Raw genomic sequence first — 21,478 nt, 5'->3', positions numbered from 1 at the left:
GGAGGCTTAGCTGCAGTCCAAGCACTCGCCTAAGTTATCAAAATCCTACCGAGTGTAGAGCAACCCTCTCACTCGGAGGCTTAGCTGCAGTCCAAGCACTCGCCTAAGTTATCAAAATCCTACCTAGTGTAGAGCAACCCTCTCACTCGGAGGCTTAGCTGCAGTCCAAGCACTCGCCTAAGTTATCAAAATCCTACCGAGTGTAGAGCAACCCTCTCACTCGGAGGCTTAGCTGCAGTCCAAGCACTCGCCTAAGTTATCAAAATCCTGCCGAGTGAAGAGTAAACCTCTCACTCGGGGGCTTAGCTGCAGCCCAGTGCTCGCCTAAGTGGACTGAAGAATAAGTCGATTGCAGTAAAGGGGCCTTGCTTTGAACCTGCAAAAGACATTTCGAGCCAAAGGCAATCATATTCAAGCACCAAATTCAAGTTTAAATCAATATTTAAAGGAACCGAGAGTGCTCAAGCGTTAAGCCTGTTAAGGTTTATCGGTTACAATTCCACTCGGCATACCGAGGCAAATTTAAAAGCGTCGAGCCAGAAGAAGTTTTTTACCCCTCCTGTGGAGGGCTGGAAGGAGCAACGAATTCATCAAGGTCAATTCCGTCGGCGATCCGAGTGGCAGCTGCAAGGAAAGTTTCCATAAAGGACCTGAAGTCGGGCTTCTTGGTATTGGCCACCCGAAGAGCCGCCAGCTTCTCTTCTCGTGCATCCTTACAGTGGACTCGGGCAAGACACAGAGCAACATCTGCACCACACCGAGCCGAGGACTTCTTCCATTCCTGCACTCGACCAGGAATCGTGTTCAACCGGGCCATCAGCGATTCAAGGTCATTCTGAAGTGTCTCCTCAGGCCAAAGTGTCGAGTCGATGCGAGATGTGGCGGCCTTCAGCCTTGCGAGATAGTCCACGACAGCTGCAACACGGGACTCCAGTCGGAGAACATCCATGGCAACTTCATCGTTCACCGGAGAATTGACGGGGTCGAGGTTTGGCTCCAGCAGGCTAGTTTCTTCTTCAAAGTTTTGACAAAATTCTGCAAGGGTGATCACTAAGTCAAGGAGATGGTCGAATGGAAAAATCACAATTGGAAATGTCTGCCAAGCATAGAGGTTTACCTTCAAGCATAAGAAACAGCTTCTTGGCAAGACCACTCAGGAAGGCCTCCAAATCAGTTTTCTTCCCAGTCAATTTGGCGACTTGGTCGGTCAGGGCAGCTTTATCAGTTTTCAGTCGACTGACCTCCTTGTTGGCAATCCCAAGAGCAGCTTTCAGACTGGTATTGTCTTGTTCGAGCTTGGTGACTGAAGCTAACTTCTCGTCAGCAAGCTTGATCTTCTCAGCTAGCTCAAGGTCTTTCTTCTGTTGGGCCTCCCTTACCTTACCTGCAAGTTACAGCAAGATCAGATTTTGAAACAAGCAAGGGGAAAAGCAGTCGTCAAGGTCTCACCAAACATACCTTCGGTCTCCTCCTTTGCCTTTGTCAGCTTCTCCTGAACCAGCTTCAAGCTCAGCTCGACTTGAGTATGCTTGTGTTCCAGCTCTGAGTAGCGAGCCACAAGATCACAAGAGTTCTGCGAAGAACCAATCGACTAAATGTCAAATATAATTCACTTCCGAGTGAAAAAGGGAAAAACTCACGTTTCTAAGACTACAGCCGAATGCAAGCATTCGACCGTAGTCTCGGGGACTACACCCAGTGGGTGCACTCAGCGTGCCCCCACTAATCCTGTTGAAGACAAAGTCGACCAGTCGACCTCAAAAAAAAGTGCGAGATGCATTCTCTAAGACTGTGATCAACTGCAAGTAGTCGACCACAGTCTCGGGGACTACACCCCGTGGGTGCACTCAGCGTGCCCCCACCGGTTTGTGAAATCCAGTCGACATAGTCGACTGACAGAAAGACTGAAATTGTAAAGCCTAAGGCCGACTGCCAGCAGTCGACCTTAGCCTTGGGGACTACACCCAGCGGGTGCACTCAGCGTGCCCCCGCTAAGACAGAGCTCATCCGACAACACCCACTGGGTGACTACTATAAATTCTGGAAAGGAAAAGTTTTTGGCAGCATATCCAACAGAACAAACGGTGGTCGACTGACCTGAACATTGCTTTGGAGGGCAGAACTGGCGTCATAAGCTGCCTGGCTCGCGTCCCGGATGGTCTTCAGCTGCTCCATCATGAGTCCCGCCTGGCGTATCGCCTCCTTCGCTGCGCCAGCTTGGTCCTCTGGGACGTGGTGCGTCGTGAAGAGGGAGGGCTGCTGAGCACTCGTCAGTGGATTTGCGAAGGACACCGTGTGTCGAGTGGTGTTCTCTTCCTCCACAGTCAGAATCTCAGGCGCCGTCACATCCTGAGGCACCTTACTGGCGGACGCTTTCCGACTCCTCCTGCGCTTCAGCGGCTCTTCATCCTCATCATCATCAGGAAGATTGATAACAGTATTGGGTGGAGCTGCGGAGAAGAATCAGGATCAGAGATCGCGAGTCAGTCGACTATGAACGGCGTTAAGAATACAGTACCTGGGTTCGAAGTTGCTGCGTCCTCCATCTCGTGGTCATCGGCCCGGGCCGAGGTTTCAGAAGTAGCAGCACTGCAACTCCAAAGGATCAGTCGACTAACTTCAGCGTCGACCAGAGACAGAGTTCACACAAAATAAGAAAATATGAGCAGCACGGTTACCCTGATATGGTGGGGATGGACACCTTCATCTTCGGCAGGAGCTTGATCGGCTTCGACGAGGCCGCCCTGGGCTGCTTCGGCACCTTTTCAGTCGGCACCGGAGAGGTGGTCCGAGGGCGCTTGGTCGACTGAGTGGCGGTCGCAACCCCCTTACCACGTTCGGTCGAAGGGTCGTGGACAAGCTTCGACCGCCTTTCTGAGCGCGGTGGTACGACCTCCTCCTCCTCTTCTTCCTCGTCCTCGACGTCATCTTCATCACCGTCATCATCATCATCGTCGTCATCATCCTTTGCAACATCCGAGTCCCGTTCCTCCTCTTCCTGACTCTCGCCCCCGCTCGCCTCGCCCTCCTCAGTCGAAGCTTGTGCCCCATTGGGCATCGAGTACAGCTCGGTGAGGGCCTAGCAGATGTCCAGACAAGGATCAGTCGTTCAGTCGGCAGGGTAAACAGAAATGAATGCGACAAGAGCGCAATGGAGAGCAGGGCAAGTATACCTTGTTTGGGTCGCTGTTGTGGTCGAGTGGAGGAATCCTTCTGGCTCCGCGTGGGTTATCCTTGTTTCCGGTAACTGCTGCCATCCATCTTTCCAGAGTGACGTCGTCGACTGCTTCTGGATGGACTCTGGTCTCGGTCCCACAGTACAACCACATGCAATGGCTCCGGAACTGAAGGGGCTGGATGCGACGCCTGAGGAAGACCTCCAGGAGGTCCATGCCCGTCACTCCCTCCCGAACCAACTGCACCACGCGCTCCATCAACATATTCACGTCAGCTTTCTCCTCCGGAATCAGCTTCAGAGGGGAGGGCTTGTTCACTCGGTCCATGGTAAACGGAGGGAGTCCACTCGACTGCCCTGGCGTCGACTGGGCCTGGCAGTAGAACCAAGTCGACTGCCAGCCTCTGACGGACTCGGGAAAAGTCATGGGCGGGAAGGTGCTCTTATTCCTCACCTGGATCCCCAGACCCCCACACATTTGGACTACTCGGGTTCTCTCATCACCTGGGCTCGCCTTCTTCACGGTCTGAGAGCGACACGTGAATATATGTTTGAACAAACCCCAGTGCGGTCGACAGCCCAAGAAACCCTCACACATGGACACGAATGCAGCCAGATAGGCAATGGAGTTTGGGGTAAAGTGGTGAAGCTGCGCTCCGAAGAAATTCAAGAAGCCACGGAAGAAAACACTCGGCGGCAAGGAAAACCCACGATCAACATGAGTAGCCAAAAGCACACACTCACCCTCTTCTGGCTGAGGCTGCCACTCCTTCCCCGGAAGCCTCGCAGCTCCGTGCGGGATCAAGCCCTCGTTGGCCATGTCGAGGAGGTCCTTCTCTGTGATGGTCGACTGGATCCAGTCTCCTTGGACCCAGCCTTTCGGCAGACGGGATCTGGACGAGGACCCTCCACGGATGGTGGATCTCCCCTTCGCTTTCTCCGACGCCGACGCCTTCTTTGCGCGCTCCAGCGCCGCCGTCTTCTCCTTGTCCATGGTCGCCGGCGAGATGCGCGAAGGGAAGTGGTGCGGGGGCGAGAGCGAGCACGCTGGGCGGAGAAGAAGGAAGCAGAGAGAGGGAGAGAATGCTGAGGCGCAGCACAGAAATCCTCGCCGGGCACATTTATAAGGTCCCTTCCGAGTGGATGACAGGTGGGCCCGTCGATCCAATCATATCTGGGAGTAGTTATGCAGACGTGATACGTGGCGAAAAAGGCAGCGCGGAGATCGAGGCGTCTATGCCCCGTCCCCTCCGAACGCCGCGGTCCGCCCCGCTTCGCGCGCGTCCCCAAATTTCGCATCCCGCGGAATCCGCGAACAACAAATCAGTCTGTCAGACGCGGAGTTTCCGGCGATCCGTCGCTCGGAGATTGTTGAAGCCCGAAAGATCACTCGACGCAAAAATAGGATGGATCGAGTCGACTGAAGGCAAATTGCTCCCTGTCGACGGAGAGATTCTTTGGTCCAGGACAACGCACGACCAGGGCACAAAGGTTAATCGGAAACGACATCAATTCCTTCCTCACTCGAAGCCTCAATCCATTCGGGGGCTAATGATGGGGTTATGTACCTAGGGTAGGGTCATGGACCTGATCTAAGTACCTTACCCAAGGACACCCTTAGAAGAAGTCGCCTTCCAGTCGACCAACGAGAGACACACTCGACTGACTTGAAGGACTCGACCACGAAGACTCACTCGACCACCAGAAGGTCAAGAGGCACTCTGCACTGCAACGGCCTGTAATCAAGTAGACTTTATGATAGTAAAGGCACTTTATGTGGGGCGTTACCAGTAACGCCCCAGACTTAACTCACCTTAAACCCTCTCCTACGTGGGCTGGCTGGGGTCCTGGCGCACTCTATATAAGCCACCCCCCTCCATAGGCAGAAGGGTTCGGCACCTTGTAACTCATATACTCATAATCCACTCGACCGCCTCCGGGCTCCGAGACGTAGGGCTGTTACTTCCTCCGAGAAGGGCCTGAACTCGTACATCCCTTGTGCTTACAACCTCTCCATAGCTAGGACCTTGCCTCTCAATACCTACCCCCCACTCTACTGTCAGGCTTAGAACCACGACACTAGTTGCATAAGGTGGCTGGCGGGTGTCTGTCTCTCCCACTTTAGTTGGAGCGGAATCGATGAAAAGGGTCCTTATGAAGGGTAAATAGAAGTTGACAAAATCACGTTGTGGTAATTCGTAGGTAAGAAAACGTTCTTGCTAGAACCCAATTGCAGCCACGTAAAAGATGCAACAACAATTAGAGGACGTCTAACTTGTTTTTGCAGCGATTGTTCATGTGATGTGATATGGCCAGAAGTTGTGATTAATGATGAATTGTGATGTATGAGATCATGTTCTTGTAATAGGATTCACGACTTGCATGTCGATGAGTATGACAACCGGCAGGAGCCATAGGAGTTGTCTTTATTTTTTGTATGACCTGCGTGTCATTGAAGAACGCCATGTAAACTACTTTACTTTATTGCTAAACGCGTTAGCCATAGAAGTAGAAGTAGTCGTTGGCGTGACAACTTCATGAAGACACGATGATGGAGATCATGGTGTCAAGCCGGTGACAAGATGATCATGGAGCCCCGAAGATGGAGATCAATGGAGCTATATGATATTGGCCATATCATGTCACAACTATATAATTGCATGTGATGTTTATTATGTTTATGCATCTTATTTACTTAGGACAACGGTAGTAAATAATATGATCCCTTATAACAATTTCAAGAAGTGTTCTCCCCTAACTGTGCAATGTTGCTACAGTTCGTCGTTTCGAAGCACCACGTGATGATCGGGTGTGATAGATCCTTACGTTCACATACAACGGGTGTAAGACAGTTTTACACAGCAAAACACTTAGGGTTAACTTGACGAGCCTAGCATGTACAGACATGGCCTCGGAACACGGAGACCAAAAGGTCGAACACGAGTCGTATGGAAGATACGATCAACATGAAGATGTTCACCGACGATGACTAGTCCGTCTCACGTGATGATTGGACACGGCCTAGTCGACTCGGATCGTGTAACACTTAGATGCCTAGAGGGATGTCTAATCTGAGTGGGAGTTCATAATTTGATTAAATGAACTTAATTATCTCGAACTTAGTCTAAAACCTTTGCAAATATGTCTTGTAGATCAAATGGCCAACGCTCATGTCAACATGAACTTCAACGCATTCCTAGAGAAAACCAAGCTGAAAGATGATGGCAGCAACTATACGTACTAGGTCCGGAACCTGAGGATCATATTCATAGCTGCCAGGAAGCAATATGTCCTAGAAGGACCGCTAGGTGACGCTCCCGTCCCAGAGAACCAAGACGTTATGAACGCTTGGCAAACTCGTGCTGATGATTACTCCCTCATTCAGTGCGGCATGCTTTACAGCTTGGAACCGGGGCTCCAAAAGCATTTTGAGCATCACGGAGCATATGAGATGTTCGAAGAGATGAAACTAGTTTTCCAAGATCATGCCCGGGTCGAGAGATATGATGTCTCCGACAAGTTCTATAGTTGTAAGATGTAGGAAAATAGTTCTGTCAGTGAGCACATACTCAAGATGTCTGGGTTGCACAACCGTATGACCCAGCTGAACATTAACCTCCCAGATGAGGCGGTCATTGACAGAATCCTCCAGTCGCTCCCACCAAGATACAAGAGCTTTGTGATGAACTACAACATGCAGGGGATGGTGAAGACCATTCATGAAGTGTTCTCGATGCTGAAGTCAGCAGAGACTGAAATCAAGAAAGAACATCAAGTGTTGATGGTCAATAAGACCACTAAGTTCAAGAAGGGCAAGGGCAAAAAGAACTTCAAGAAGGACGGCAAGGATGTTGCCGCGCCCGGTAAGCCAGTTACCGGGAAGAAGTCAAAGAATGGACCCAAGCCTGAGACTGAGTGCTTTTATTGCAAGGGGAAGGGTCACTGGAAGCGGAACTGCCCCAAATACTTAGCGGATAAGAAGGCCGGCAACACCAAAGGTATATTTGATATACATGTAATCGATGTGTACCTTAGCAGTACTCGTAGTAACTCCTGGGTATTTGATACCGGTGCCATTGCTCATATTTGTAACTCACAGCAGGAGCTGCGGAATAAACGGAGACTGGCGAAGGACGAGGTGACGATGCGCGTCGGGAATGGTTCCAGAGTCGATGTGATCGCCGTCGGCACGCTTCCTCTACATTTACCTACGGGATTAGTTTTGAACCTTAATAATTGTTATTTGGTGCCAAGTTTGAGCATGAACATTGTATCTGGATCTCGTTTAATACGAGATGGCTACTCATTTAAATCCGAGAATAATGGTTGTTCTATTTATATGAGAGATATGTTTTATGGTCATGCTCCAATGGTCAATGGTTTATTTTTAATGAATCTCGAGCGTAGTATTACACATATTCATAGTGTGGATGTCAAAAGATGTAAAGTTGATAACGATAGTCCCACATACTTGTGGCACTGCCGCCTTGGTCACATTGGTGTCAAGCGCATGAAGAAGCTCCATGCTGATGGACTTTTAGAGTCTCTTGATTATGAATCGTTTGACACATGCGAACCATGCCTCATGGGCAAAATGACCAAGACTCCGTTCTCCGGAACAATGGAGCGAGCAACCAACTTGTTGGAAATCATACATACCGATGTGTGCGGTCCAATGAGCGTTGAGGCTCGCGGAGGATATCGTTATGTTCTCACTCTCACTGATGACTTGAGTAGATATGGGTATGTCTACTTAATGAAACACAAGTCTGAGACCTTCGAAAAGTTCAAGGAATTTCAGAATGAGGTAGAGAATCAACGTGACCGAAAGATAAAGTTCGTACGATCAGATCGTGGAGGAGAATATTTAAGTCACGAATTTGGTACACACTTAAGGAAATGTGGAATCATTTCACAAATCACGTCGCCTGGAACACCTCAGCGAAACGGTGTGTCCGAACGTCGTAATCGCACTCTATAGGATATGGTGCGGTCTATGATGTCTCTTACCGATTTACTGCTATCATTTTGGGGATACGCTCTAGAGACAGCTACATTCACTTTAAACAGGGCACCGTCTAAATCCGTTGAGACGACACCGTATGAATTATGGTTTGGGAAGAAACCTAAGCTGTCGTTTCTAAAAGTTTGGGGATGCGATGCTTATGTCAAGAAACTTCAACCTGAAAAGCTCGAACCCAAGTCGGAAAAATGCGTCTTCATAGGATACCCTAAGGAAACTGTCGGGTATACCTTCTACTTAAGATCTGAGGGCAAGATCTTTGTTGCCAAGAACGGATGCTTTCTGGAAAAAGAGTTTCTCTCGAAAGAAGTAAGTGGGAGGAAAGTAGAACTCGATGAAGTACTACCTCTCGAACGGGAAAGTGGTGCAGCTCAGGAAAATGTTCCTGTGATGCCCACACCAACTGTAGAGGAAAACAATGATGATGATCAAGGTACTTCGGATCAAGTTGCTACTGAACTTCGTAGGTCCACAATGACACGTTCCGCACCAGAGTGGTACGGCAACCCTGTCCTGGAAATCATGTTGTTAGACAACGGTGAACATTCGAACTATGAAGAAGCGATCGCGGGCCCAGATTCCAACAAATGGCTTGAAGCCATGAAATCCGAGATAGAATCCATGTATGAAAACAAAGTATGGACTTTGACTGAACTTGCCCGATGATCGGCGAGCGATAGAAAACAAATGGATTTTTAAGAAGAAGACGAACGTGGATGGTAGTTTTACCATTTAGAAGGCTCGACTTGTCGCTAAGGGTTATCGACAAGTTCAAGGGATTGACTACAACGAGACATTCTCTCCCATAGCGAAGCTGAAGTCCGTCCGAATCATGTTAGCAATTGCCGCATACTATGATTATGAGATATGGCAGATGGACGTCAAAACGGCATTCCTTAACGGACATCTTAAGGAAGAGCTGTATATGATGCAGCCGGAAGGTTTTGTCGATCCTAAGAACGCTAACAAAGTATGCAAGCTCCAGCGATCCATTTATGGGCTGGTGCAAGCATCTCGGAGTTGGAACATTCGCTTTGATGAGATGATCAAAGCGTTTGGGTTTATGCAGACTTATGGAGAAGCCTGCGTGTACAAGAAAGTGAGTGGGAGCTTTGTAGCATTTCTCATATTATATGTAGATGACATACTCTTGATGGGAAATGATATAGAACTTCTGGACAGCATTAAGGCCTACTTGAATAAGTGTTTTTCAATGAAGGACCTTGGAGAAGCTGCTTATATATTAGGCATCAAGATCTATAGAGATAGATCGAGACGCCTCATAGGTCTTTCACAAAGCACATACCTTGATAAGATTTTGAAAAGGTTCAAAATGGATCAGTCCAAGAAAGGGTTCTTTCTTATGTTACAAGTTGTGAGATTGAGCTCGGCTCAGTCACCGACCACGGCAAAAGATAAAGAAGAGATGAGTGTCATCCCCTATGCTTCAGCCTTAGGATCTATTATGTATGCCATGCTGTGTACCAGACCTGATGTAAACCTTGCCATAAGTTTGGTAGCAAGATACCAAAGTAATCCCATCAAGGAACACTGGACAGCGCTCAAGAATATCCTGAAGTACCTGAAAAGGACAAAGGACATGTTTCTCGTTTATGGAGGAGACAAAGAGCTCGTTGTAAAGGGTTACGTCGACGCTAGCTTCAACTCAGATCTGGATGACTCTAAGTCACAAACCGGATACGTGTATATGTTGAATGGTGGAGCAGTAAGCTGGTGCAGCTGCAAGCAGAGCGTCGTGGCGGGATCTATGAGTGAAGCGGAGTACATGGCAGCCTCGGAGGCAGCGCATGAAGCCATTTGGGTGAAGGAGTTCATCACCGACCTAGGAGTCATACCCAATGCGTCGGGGCCGATCAAACTCTTCTGTGACCACACTGGAGCTATTGCCCTAGCCAAGGAGCCCAGGTTTCACAGGAAGACCAGGCACATCAAGCGTCGTTTCAACTCCATCCGTGAAAATGTTCAAGATGGAGACATAGATATTTGCAAAGTACATACGGATCTGAATGTCGCAGATCCGTTGACTAAACCTCTCTCGCGAGCAAAACATGATCAACACCAGAACTCTATGGGTGTTCGATTCATCACAATGTAACTAGATTGGTGACTCTAGTGCAAGTGGGAGACTGTTGGAAATATGCCCTAGAGGCAATAATAAAAGTATTATTATATTTCATTGTTCATGATAATTGTCTTTTATTCATGCTATAACTGTATTATCCGGAAATCGTAATACACGTGTGAATACATAGACCACAATATGTCCCTAGTGAGCCTCTAGTTGACTAGCTTGTTGTGATCAATAGATAGTCATGGTTTCCTGGCTATGGACATTGGATGTCATTGATAACGGGATCACATCATTAGGAGAATGATGTGATGGACAAGACCCAATCCTAAGCATAGCACAAAGATCGTGTAGTTCGTTTGCTAGAGCTTTTCCAATGTCAAGTATCTCTTCCTTCGACCATGAGATCGTGTAACTCCCGGATACCGTAGGAGTGCTTTGGGTGTATCAAACGTCACAACGTAACTGGGTGACTATAAAGGTGCACTACAGGTATCTCCGAAAGTGTCTGTTGGGTTGACACGGATCGAGACTGGGACTTGTCACTCCGTATGACGGAGAGGTATCTCTAGGCCCACTCTGTAATGCATCATCGTAATGAGCTCAAGGTGACCAAGGTGTTGGCCACGGGATCATGCATTACGTTACGAGTAAAGTGACTTGCCGGTAACGAGACTAAACAAGGTATTGGGATATCGACGATCGAGTCTCGGGCAAGTAACGTACCGATTGACAAAGGGAATTGTATACGGGGTTTTGATCGAATCCTCGACATCGTGGCTCAACTGATGAAATCATCGTGGAACATGTGGGAGCCAACATGGGTATCCAGATCCCGCTGTTGGTTATTGACCGGAGAAGTGGTCTCGGTCATGTCTGCATGTCTCCCGAACCCGTAGGGTCTACACACTTAAGGTTCGGTGACGCTAGGGTTATTAGGAAGACTACTATGTGACTACCGAATGTTGTTCGGAGTCCCGGATGAGATCCCGGACGTCACGAGGAGTTCCGGAATGGTCCGAAGGTGAAGTTCTATATATGGGAAGTTGTCGTATGGACACCGGAAAGTTTCGGGGGTTATCGGTATTGTACCGGGGCCACCGGAGAAGTTCCGGGGGTCCACCGGGAGGGGCCACCCCTCCCGGAGGGCCACATGGGCCGCAAAGGGGAGGGAGCCAGCCCTTGGAGGGTTGGGCGCGCCCCCACCTTGGGCCCATGCGCCTAGGGTTGGGGGGGAAATCCTAAGGGGGGCGCCCCCCTTGCTTGGGGGGCAAGTCCCCCCTCCCTGGCCGCCGCCCCCCCTCTAGATCCCATCTATAGGGGTCGGCCCCCCTTGCCCCTTCCCCTATAAATAGAGGGGTGAGGGGAGGGCTGCTGTACACATCTTCCAGGCGCAGCCCCTCCCCTCCCCAACACATCTCCTCCTCCGTTACGTGCTTGCGAAGCCCTGTCGGAGTACTGCTGCACCAACACCACCATGCCATCGTGCTGCCGTTGGAGCAATCTTCCTCAACCTCTCCTTCCCCCTTGCTGGATAAAGAAGGAGGAGACGTCGCCCGTCCCGTATGTGTGTTGAACATGGAGGTGCTGTCCGTTCGGCACTTGGACATCGGTGATCTGAATCACGTCGAGTACGACTCCATCATCACCATCCCCTTGAAAGCTTCCGCGCGCGATCTACAAGTGGTATGTAGATGCAAACTCAATCCCTTGACTCGTTGCTTAGATGAACTCATTGATGGATCTTGGTGAAACCGTAGAAATTTTTTTAATTTTCTGCAACGTTCCCCAACAAGTTCCTTACCCCCCCTCGTAGTTGAGGGATAAATTTTTGTCTTAGCGTCTTTCAATTTCTTCATAGTGTCCAGCAGATATAAATCCCAAGTGACTCAAAGAATAGAGCTATGCTCCCCGGCAACGGCACCAGAAAAAGGTCTTGATAACCCACAAGTATAGGGGATCGCAACAGTTTTTGAGGGTAGAGTATTCAACCCAAATTTATTGATTCGACACAAGGGGAGCCAAAGAATATTCTCAAGTATTAGCCGCTGAGTTGTCAATTCAACCACACTTGGAAACTTGGTATCTGCAGCAAAGTGTTTAGTAGCAAAGTAATATGATAGTGGTGGTAACGGTAGCAAAAGTAAAGACAGCAAAAGTAATGTTTTTGGTATTTTGTAGTGATTGTAAGAGTAGCAACGGAAAAGTAAATAAGCGAGAACCAGTATATGGAAAACTCGTAGGCACCGGATTAGCGATGGATAATTATGCCGGATGTGGTTCATCATGTAACAGTCATAACATAGGGTGACACAGAACTAGCTCCAATTCATCAAAGTAATGTAGGCATGTATTCCGCATATAGTCATACATGCTTATGGAAAAGAACTTGCATGACATATTTTGTCCTACCCTCCCGTGGCAGCGGGGTCCTAATGGAAACTAAGGGATATTAAGGCCTCCTTTTAATAGAGACCCGAAACAAAGCATTAGCACATAGTGAATACATGAACTCCTCAAACTACGGTCATCACGGGGAGTGGTCCCGATTATTGTCACTTCGGGGTTGCCGGATCATAACACATAGTAGGTGACTATAGACTTGCAAGATAGGATCAAGAACACACATATATTCATGAAAACATAATAGGTTCAGATATGAAATCATGGCACTCGGGCCCTAGTGACAAGCATTAAGCATAGAAAAATCATAGCAACATCAATCTCAGAACATAATGGATACTAGGGATCAAACCCTAACAAAACTAACTCGATTACATGATAAATCTCATCCAACCCATCACCGTCCAGCAAGCCTACGATGCAATTACTCACGCACGGCGGTGAGCATCATGAAATTGGTGATGGAGGATGGTTGATGATGACGACGGCGATGAATCCCTCTCTCCGGAGCCCCGAACGGACTCCAGATCAGCCCTCCCGAGAGAGATTAGGGCTTGGCACTGGCTCCGTATCGTAAAACGCGATGAAAGTTTCTCTCTGATTTTTTTCTCCCCGAAAGCCAATATATGGAGTTGGAGTTGGCGTCGGAGGGCCACCAGGGGGGCCACGAGGTAGGGGGCGCGCCTAGGGGGAGGGGCGCGCCCCCATCCTCGTGAACAGGGTGTGGGCCCCCTGGCCTTCATCTTTGGCGAGGATTTTTTATTATTTATTCTAAGATATTCCATGGAGTTTCAGGTCATTCCGAGAACTTTTGTTTTCTGCACATAAAACAACACCATGGCAATTCTGCTGAAAACAGCGTCAGTCCGGGTTAGTTCCATTCAAATCATACAAGTTAGAGTCCAAAACAAGGGCAAAAGTGTTTGGAAAAGTAGATACGACGGAGACGTATCAGGTGGAAGACAACGTGGATGCCCTTGTTAGGGCCTTCACCGCCGACGATGACGGTGTGGTCGTAGCTGTTGATGAGGGCGGAGTGGTGAACGGTCCTGGTGCTGGTGAGGGCGGAGCAAAAGGTGACGGCAAGGCTAGCGATGCCAGTGGCGACTCCGGAGGTGCCCCTGAGGATGCATTGGGGGATTTATCTGATTGACTGCGCGCTGTTCCTGCTTTTTACCCTGCGTAGAGAGAGTTCGGGCTTGGCCCTGAGGGTTGTAAGAGCATTTTGGGAGGGGGAGTCCCTCGTGTGAAAACTTGCAGTTAGTGTATTTGTAGGCATGATATCGCCCGTATGCCCATACCGAGCGACTAGTTTTGTGATGAGCCAACTGGCTTGTTTACCTTTGACCCGCGTGGGCCCTGAGCGAGCCTGCGGGGGGCGTGGTGGCCCGAGTGCCTCCTGAACGAGCCTATTGAACCTGCAATGAGAACCTCCTGAGAGGATGTGGCGATGGCAGTCTGGGCTGCACGCATGCTAGGCCTGGCCCGGCTCGCGAGGGGCTCACGAGGGGAGGCAGCTGGAGTTGGATGGACGCAAAGTGGTAACCAGAATGTAAGAGATTGCTCGAATGAGACTAAACACCCCTTTCCCGAACACACCCAAGTTTCAAGCTCAAATCCAACTTAAACCTGAACAGGAAAAACGACAACCAAAGGAAAGGCAAAAAAGCAGAAAGGCCGCGTCTGGCACCTATTCTAGTCTTCGACGTCTTCTCACCAGCGCGGAGCTAAGTGCTGCCACTGGGCGTGGGTGGTAGCCCCCGAGGCCCGAGGGCGGCTCTCCGGAGACTCCGGGGCGTGTACAGCCCTACTCATTATTACGTGAGAGTGTCACGGGGCGTCGACCTTCACATGCACTGGGCCTTCTTCATAGGTACCGGCCTTGCTTCATATCCCCAGACGAGGGCCCCGCCTTCCGCCACACTCTATCGCCACCGATGACGGCCGGAGACCGAGGACGCCACCGATGGGATAGAGCGGTCGCCAGCGGTTCCCCCGACGACCACTGGTCCTCTGCCGGGGGTAGGCCCTGAGCTACCTCCCCGGCAGAGGGCCTACCTCCTAAGGACGCCTTGCTCCGAGCGCCACGGGGGTGAGGCCGGATCTCGGCCCCCCTCCTGCAGCCCCCGGTGCCCTCCTCCTGAGGGGTAGGAAGCTCCTGGATTGGGACAGCCATCCGGCGCGACGACCTGCACCTCCTGCGATCCATGGTTAGCGCATGTCTGTTCCTGAGGAATTAGCGGTACCCGATAGTTGCTGCCTTTAGCGCGGTCGACGACGCCTTCCCTGGGCTCGTGAAAGAGTTCATCTTTGTGTGTCTCTTCCCCCCAGCCTGGGCAAAGGAACGAGCCATGGTCTTCTTCCTGCGCGTGTCCTTGATCCACCATGTGGGGCACATACGCTTCCGGGGCCGTCGCCCCAAATGCCTCGCTGTAGTGCCCCGTGTGCCACGCGGTCCCGCTCAAGGTGCCCACCTGGGAGTGGTAGCGTGGCGGTCCACCGGGCCCGTGGATTGTAGTGGATCCCCCTTCGCTGGTCGGAGGCCGAGGCGGCGGTATCAGCCAGGCGCCGACGGCCGGGTTGGCGTTGGAGTGGCCCTGGAATCCGCTCGGAGCTGTGCGGGCACGCGTGGGGCCCCCGTGCGGTCCACCTTGGTACTAAGGCGGCGGCTGGGTGCCAAAGGGGTGAGCCCCCGAGGCGGCTGAGCCCAGGAGCTCCGCCACCCACTCAAGTAGCATGTTTCGGCCACCCTCCAGCAGCCTGCATCGCAGCAGCTCTCAGGCCACCATGAGCGCGGCCCTTGAGTTTGCCTGCTCCCGCCGGGTGTACGGCGCCGTGGCTGCGGCGTGGCTTGAGGCCCTTGCTACCGACCGCACCTGCCGCGGTGTGAGAGCTGGTGCCGCCTGGCCGCTTCGCCCGTGGCCGGCAGCGCCCTGCGGACCGCGGGCTGCCTGGGGCATAGGGTTGAGGTTGCCCTGGGCAAGCGGCTCTGTGTGGGTGGGCTAGGCTGCCCAGGGATCGGGATTGCCCGTTGGGTCACCGGACATGATGATGATGATGCGACGGGCGGCGAAACACGAGGCGACGGAAGGCAGATTCCGGTGCACCCCTACCTGGCGCGCCAAATGTCGGATTTCGGGTTCTGGCAGACCCTCAAGGTTCGAACTCTGGGGTGCACGCGGAGATCACACCTCCTGCCTACCCATGTCTCGTCGCCTCACAAGGATCTAAAACTACACGAAGAACAACAAAAGGGACGCGAGATTTATACTGGTTCAGGCCACCATTGTGGTGTAATACCCTACTCCAGTGTGTGGTGTGGTGGATTGCCTATAGATCTGATGAGGAACAGTACAAGGGGAGAATAGCCTCGCGAGGGTCTGTTCTTGGCTGGTGGGATGAACTGCTAGCGGAGTTCAGTCGCCTCTCTTTCTCTCTCTCTAGATGCCGATGCCTCGGATCCGATCCCTCTACCCTGTGGGTGGCTAGTCCTATTTTATAGGCAGAGGCCCTGGGCCTCTCCCCAAATATTGAGCGGGAACATCTGGTACACTTATCCTGACTAAAGTTGGTCCTCGCCTGCCAAAGACCCTGACGATGACGCTGGCTTGGGCTCCACGATGACCTCCATTCTGCCGTCCTGCTGGTCTTGGTCTTGTTGCACCGAAATGGTTGCCTTTGCTTGATACTCTCGCCTGCGCTTGACCCCTTTGCACCAAAGAGGAAACAAGGACTCTGCGCAGGCCGGCGCCCGCCTGGCGCCCGCTTGGCCTTGGTCGTCATGGCTTGCATCATGGGCACCTCGCGAGGTACCCCGCCTTGAACTCTCCACCTTCCTCGTGAGCCAGCCTGATGAGGCCGTGCCCGAGGAAGCCTCCTGTCGTCCGTCCCGCAAGGCTTGGCCCCTCGCGAGGGTCTTGAGCAGGTGTTGATGAAGATGGGCCGTCCTGGGCCACTCCTTGAGCCACGCCGCAGGCCGCAGGCAGGCAAGTCTGGGTACCCCCGTTCCCAGAACGCCGACAGTATAATCACCACACCAGCTCATGTGTGTTAAAACAGACGGCTCAGCATACCAATACAAGGCCACCATGTCTGTTGTGCCCGCGGTCATGACTTCGAACCACCGTCCAATATTTCGTTGTCGTTTGTTTCCATTCTTACTAGCAAGATGCCCGGGCGTTGCACGTAACATAAAGATGCATTTGTATGACTAGTTTATCTTGTGAGAGGAAAGAATGAACGAGGGAAGTCCTTATTTGCAAATGTGGAGAGGTGTGTGGGTACCTTTTTGCAAAATTGCCATAGTTTCTTTCCTATCCGTTAGACATACATCGGACGGCCTATATTGTAGGATGGCAGGCACGACATCATCACCAACTCTGTTTTTATAAGAATGTATTTTATAAGAGTGTAGATGTAGAGTAGATAAAAGCCGACAGGTGGGCACGATGGTAGTGAGATAATGTGATGCAACACTAGAGGTGCTGCTTGGAGCGTTTAACTGGTTAACTAGTCATGTCTTGAGCAAATACAGAGATGTACGGTGAGCCCATGACTGTATAATAACCACAAAACATAAGTGGTGACCGTAATGAGTGGTTTCTGAGGTCCAATGTACGTATCATGCTTTCACTTCAAATACAGTGATCATCATTGTATATATCGCGAGAGAAAGATGAAACATTTGTGAATGTGCTGGGGGCTTCCTTTTAGAGGACCTGGAGATAGTTTGTGTGCATATGTGAAAGGGGCGTAGAGGGGGGTATGCGATGGAGAGAGAGATGCTCTTCGTTTCTCTTTATTATGACTAACTTTGTATATAGTATAAAAATATATAAATTTACAGTGCGGAATAAATATCATTGTGGGCACCATGTAATGCAAATTAGCGTTCGTACTCCTCCATATAACTTTGTAATGTTGTATATATGTAGAAATTCTAAAATAATTTTTTGGCCACACTTTATTCAAAAGGAATGTTTTATGCGAAATAAACGTGAAGAGAGGGCTTTTTAGATCAATGGGGTACGTGATGTAACATGTGTGAATGTGTAGTTGATGCATTTGGCAGGGCCTAGAGAGGTATGTGTGTGTATTATGTATTCGAGAGAGGCATGGATAGAAGGGTCGGCGGGGGGCGGGGGAGAGATAGCATGAGAAATGAGAGTGGTCTAGAGAGAGAGAGAGATGAATATGACGTCACGGCGAGAGATTCCCTTGAGTGTGTATATGCAAGGGAGGGGGGAATAGAGGCACCAGGAGATTTTTTTGTGTGTGTGGTGTTTGTGTTGGTATGTGTGGGTGTGAGAAGATAATGAGACATGGGGGCAGAGGGTGTGTCACTGCGTGACGTCCGGTGGGTCGAGGTGAGGCCCTTCGTTCGTTTCCATCCTGCGCCACATTGATCGGCCAGTGACACATTTAGGGAGACCCATGGATGACTAGTCGTACATGACAAAGGTAGCAGAATTGTGAAGGACTTTGTGTCCACTGACAAAGCCGGCTAGGATTTGTAACCCTAGGTTCTCGGACTAAGGTAACCCCTTTATCTCTGATATTACTATTCATCCAACCTAACTTTAAGGGGCATCCTACAGAATGCTCTGCTAGAATCATACTCGTCAATTAGGAAGAGAGGTGTGAGACAATGCGTGAGAGACATGCCTAAAGATAATGGCGTACATGAGACACATAGGCAGGTCTATGTATATAGAAAGGGTCGATGGGGATTGTGCCTGTGTATACTTGCGAGAGGAAGAGTACTTGTGATAAAGGTTAGTGAAAACAGTTGTAAATGGTTACAAGAGGGAGGTAGAGTTATACCAAGAGCATGTGTGCGAGAAATACACCTCAGGAGAGAGTGTGTGACATGTGTAAGAGACCACCAATGGAGAGTGAAACTACACGTAAAAGACTGCTGTACACATTGATTACATATATATATTGTATCCAAATATTAGGATGGGATCATGATATTTGCAACTCGCGTAAGGAACGGCCATTGATCCATCAGACATCTAGAATCTATCGAATTTGACCATGTCTATGTTATTATTCGACACAATTGATCCACATAGTTAGTATTTTTAACTCCAGACAATGCATCACTTTAGCAATCGAATATAAATGTGAGTATAGTTCATGTTGTGTGTGTAAAGCACATTATACATACAAAAGTTACACAATGAACATTATAAATAGCTACCTATGATCTAGCATACATTTGAATTCAACTTAAAGTGGATTAAAAAAATCGAATTCAACATGAAGTCCATTCAATTATTTGAATTTCATATCATGGCATTTGTAAATCACACCTTAATTATGGGGGCACCAATCTTTGCTCTGATTTTGTACATAATAGCATATGTAGTCGTGTACAAAATAGATTCAAATTTAGCTCCTCTGTTCCAAAATAATCGTAGTTATAGGATTTTCAAGTGTCAAAATTTCAAAAAGAAGCGGATAATTTAATGAGGTTTTCAAACATACAAGGTTAAATATAACATTGTCTATTTAGGTCAATCCTCATAGTTCAAGAGTACTCTAAATGTGAATGCTTGTGTTTCAAAATTTCGAACGAAGCGCCAAAAGAGCCTCTACTCGCCCGAAACCGCGTGAGACCAATGTTTGGTAGTACAAGGAAATTGCTTTTCTAATAACTCTGACCCGTGAAACCTACCAGCCCGACGTCCAAAGGTCTAAACTGGGGTAGGTTTGTAGCTTCATCTAGACGCCACGCAATCGCCTCCAAAAAATATTCATACACCATGGTCGCCTAAGCACACATGGGCGCAGCCGAAATCGCCCCCGTCCACTATTTGGGACACCTGGGATTACCATCCTACCCCCGACCCGCAGTAGGTCCGAAATTTAAGAGGGGGAAAACCTTGTACTTTCCCCAAATTTCAAATAAGCGCGTCCCATCTTCTGTTCAAAAAAGCCAAAAATAAGTGCGTCCCAAACCGAAACATGGTTCTCCTCCCCCCCCTGCCCACCCGTCCGATTCCCCATTCGTACTCGTGGGCGCAAAAACTACCTCTCCACCAGCCGGAAAACCACGGCGTCCTGCGTCTGCCACCCCATCCCACCCATCAACCGCCGCCCTCCTCCATCACACCGGGGGGGATACCCCGACATCGTCATCCAACGCAACCTCAACCGCAATGCCCTCCATGGCTAGTAGTTAAAGCCGAGGCCGAGCCATCCGTACCCGAGCCAGTTCAACCACGCCGTCCTGCGCCTCACCGTTGCCGCTCCAACTTCACCACCGTCCACCGCACCTGAGCTGTTCCTGCTAGGCCATCCTTTGCCGCCTCATATCTGCTTCCCCTCCGCCGAAATACGGCCACGACAACACAATCAACAATTTGGCCATGGGTTTGTCCAAGGATTAACGGTTCTCCAAAACATTGGTTCCCCTAGGAGAAAAAAGAAGATCGCCGCGACATATGGAGGAGACCACACTAGCAACCGATAATGGTACTCCTCTTCCCTTATTCATGCAAATCTTACGTGTCTGCTTGCATGGTATTCATCCCACAGAAGACACTAGTTGACCGCTTCTTCTTGATACCAGATGTTCCTACTAACTCATTATGCACAAGGTTTCTCCTCATATACTATTTCACCTTAGCTAGAGGTCCGTCGCCCCCCTGAATTTCAGTTTCTAGTCAGTTGATTCCCAATTAACGGAAGCATTCCCCAGCGTAACATGCGCTAGTACGCCTATTACACCGAGGAAGTAGCGCCTTGGTGTTTATCTTAGGTGCATGTGGGGCCTAGAGCTACTGGCGCCTGATCTGGAGGTCGGCCGGGAATAAAGGGATGGCCTGGGGGCACTGCCAAGCACGGCGGGGGTGTGAGGTCGAGGAGAGGGCGGGGCGGCGGAGGCAGGGGTCTGGGCTGGTGGTCGCTGGCGGTTCGAGAAAGATCGTCAACAGTGACTGGCGGGAGGTAGACGAAGGCCATCTGCCCGTTCCTTGTAGATCGGACAGTTCATTAAAAAAAGTCGACTAACCTATTTATTTTCAGTTGACTGTTATCCTAGATATGACCAAATGTGGTGGTGTGTTGGAGGAGTACCTGCATTTCCTGTGCTCATATATTAGAAAATCATACATCGTAGAATCTAATTTTGTTTGCCATGCAATGTTGTAGAGCTATCATATGTCTCCTGTCACTTATTTTTCAGCCACCTGCTATCTGCTACTTTTACAGTGCACTAGTTCTGCACACACTTCAGCCATACTCTCACTATTGTGTTTTTATGCAAGGGTATTTCAGAGTCAGCCTCGAGAGACGCAGCAAAGAAAAGAGAGAAGTCGTTCCAGCTTTCTACGCGGGTAGGCATGGCACGTTACAACACTATAAAGGGTGCAGTGTCAGCAGATGGAGACGGAAAACGTAGCTCTGGAGTTGATGACCTCGCTCACAATTAATCACCATCCCAAGTGCTTGCTTTAACTTCGCAGTGTCATATGTGGTTGCATGTTCCATATGGTGTCTAGCTTTTATTCGAATGGCCGAAGTCGGTCTTTATTAAGAAAAGGAAAGATATTTTTTACATCAACCACCATCCCGTGAGCATCAGAAGACAAAAAGTTAGTCAGGGCATTGGCCGAGCCAGTGACAAGCCCAGCAAAGACATGCATCAGCTGGAAGCCAATCAAAAAGCCGCGATGGTGGCGAAGCAGCCCGCCTCCCACCAGGCTCTCAGGTCCTAGATGATCATGCTCACCACTCCAGCCAGATGTCTAGTTTGTATTGCTTCCAATTTGGTTAAATT

Source organism: Triticum dicoccoides, chromosome 6B (assembly GCF_002162155.2).
Source record: "Triticum dicoccoides isolate Atlit2015 ecotype Zavitan chromosome 6B, WEW_v2.0, whole genome shotgun sequence".
Lineage (NCBI taxonomy): Eukaryota > Viridiplantae > Streptophyta > Magnoliopsida > Poales > Poaceae > Triticum > Triticum dicoccoides.
The sequence above is the reverse complement of the archived record's forward strand: the minus strand, read 5'-3'. Positions refer to the sequence as shown.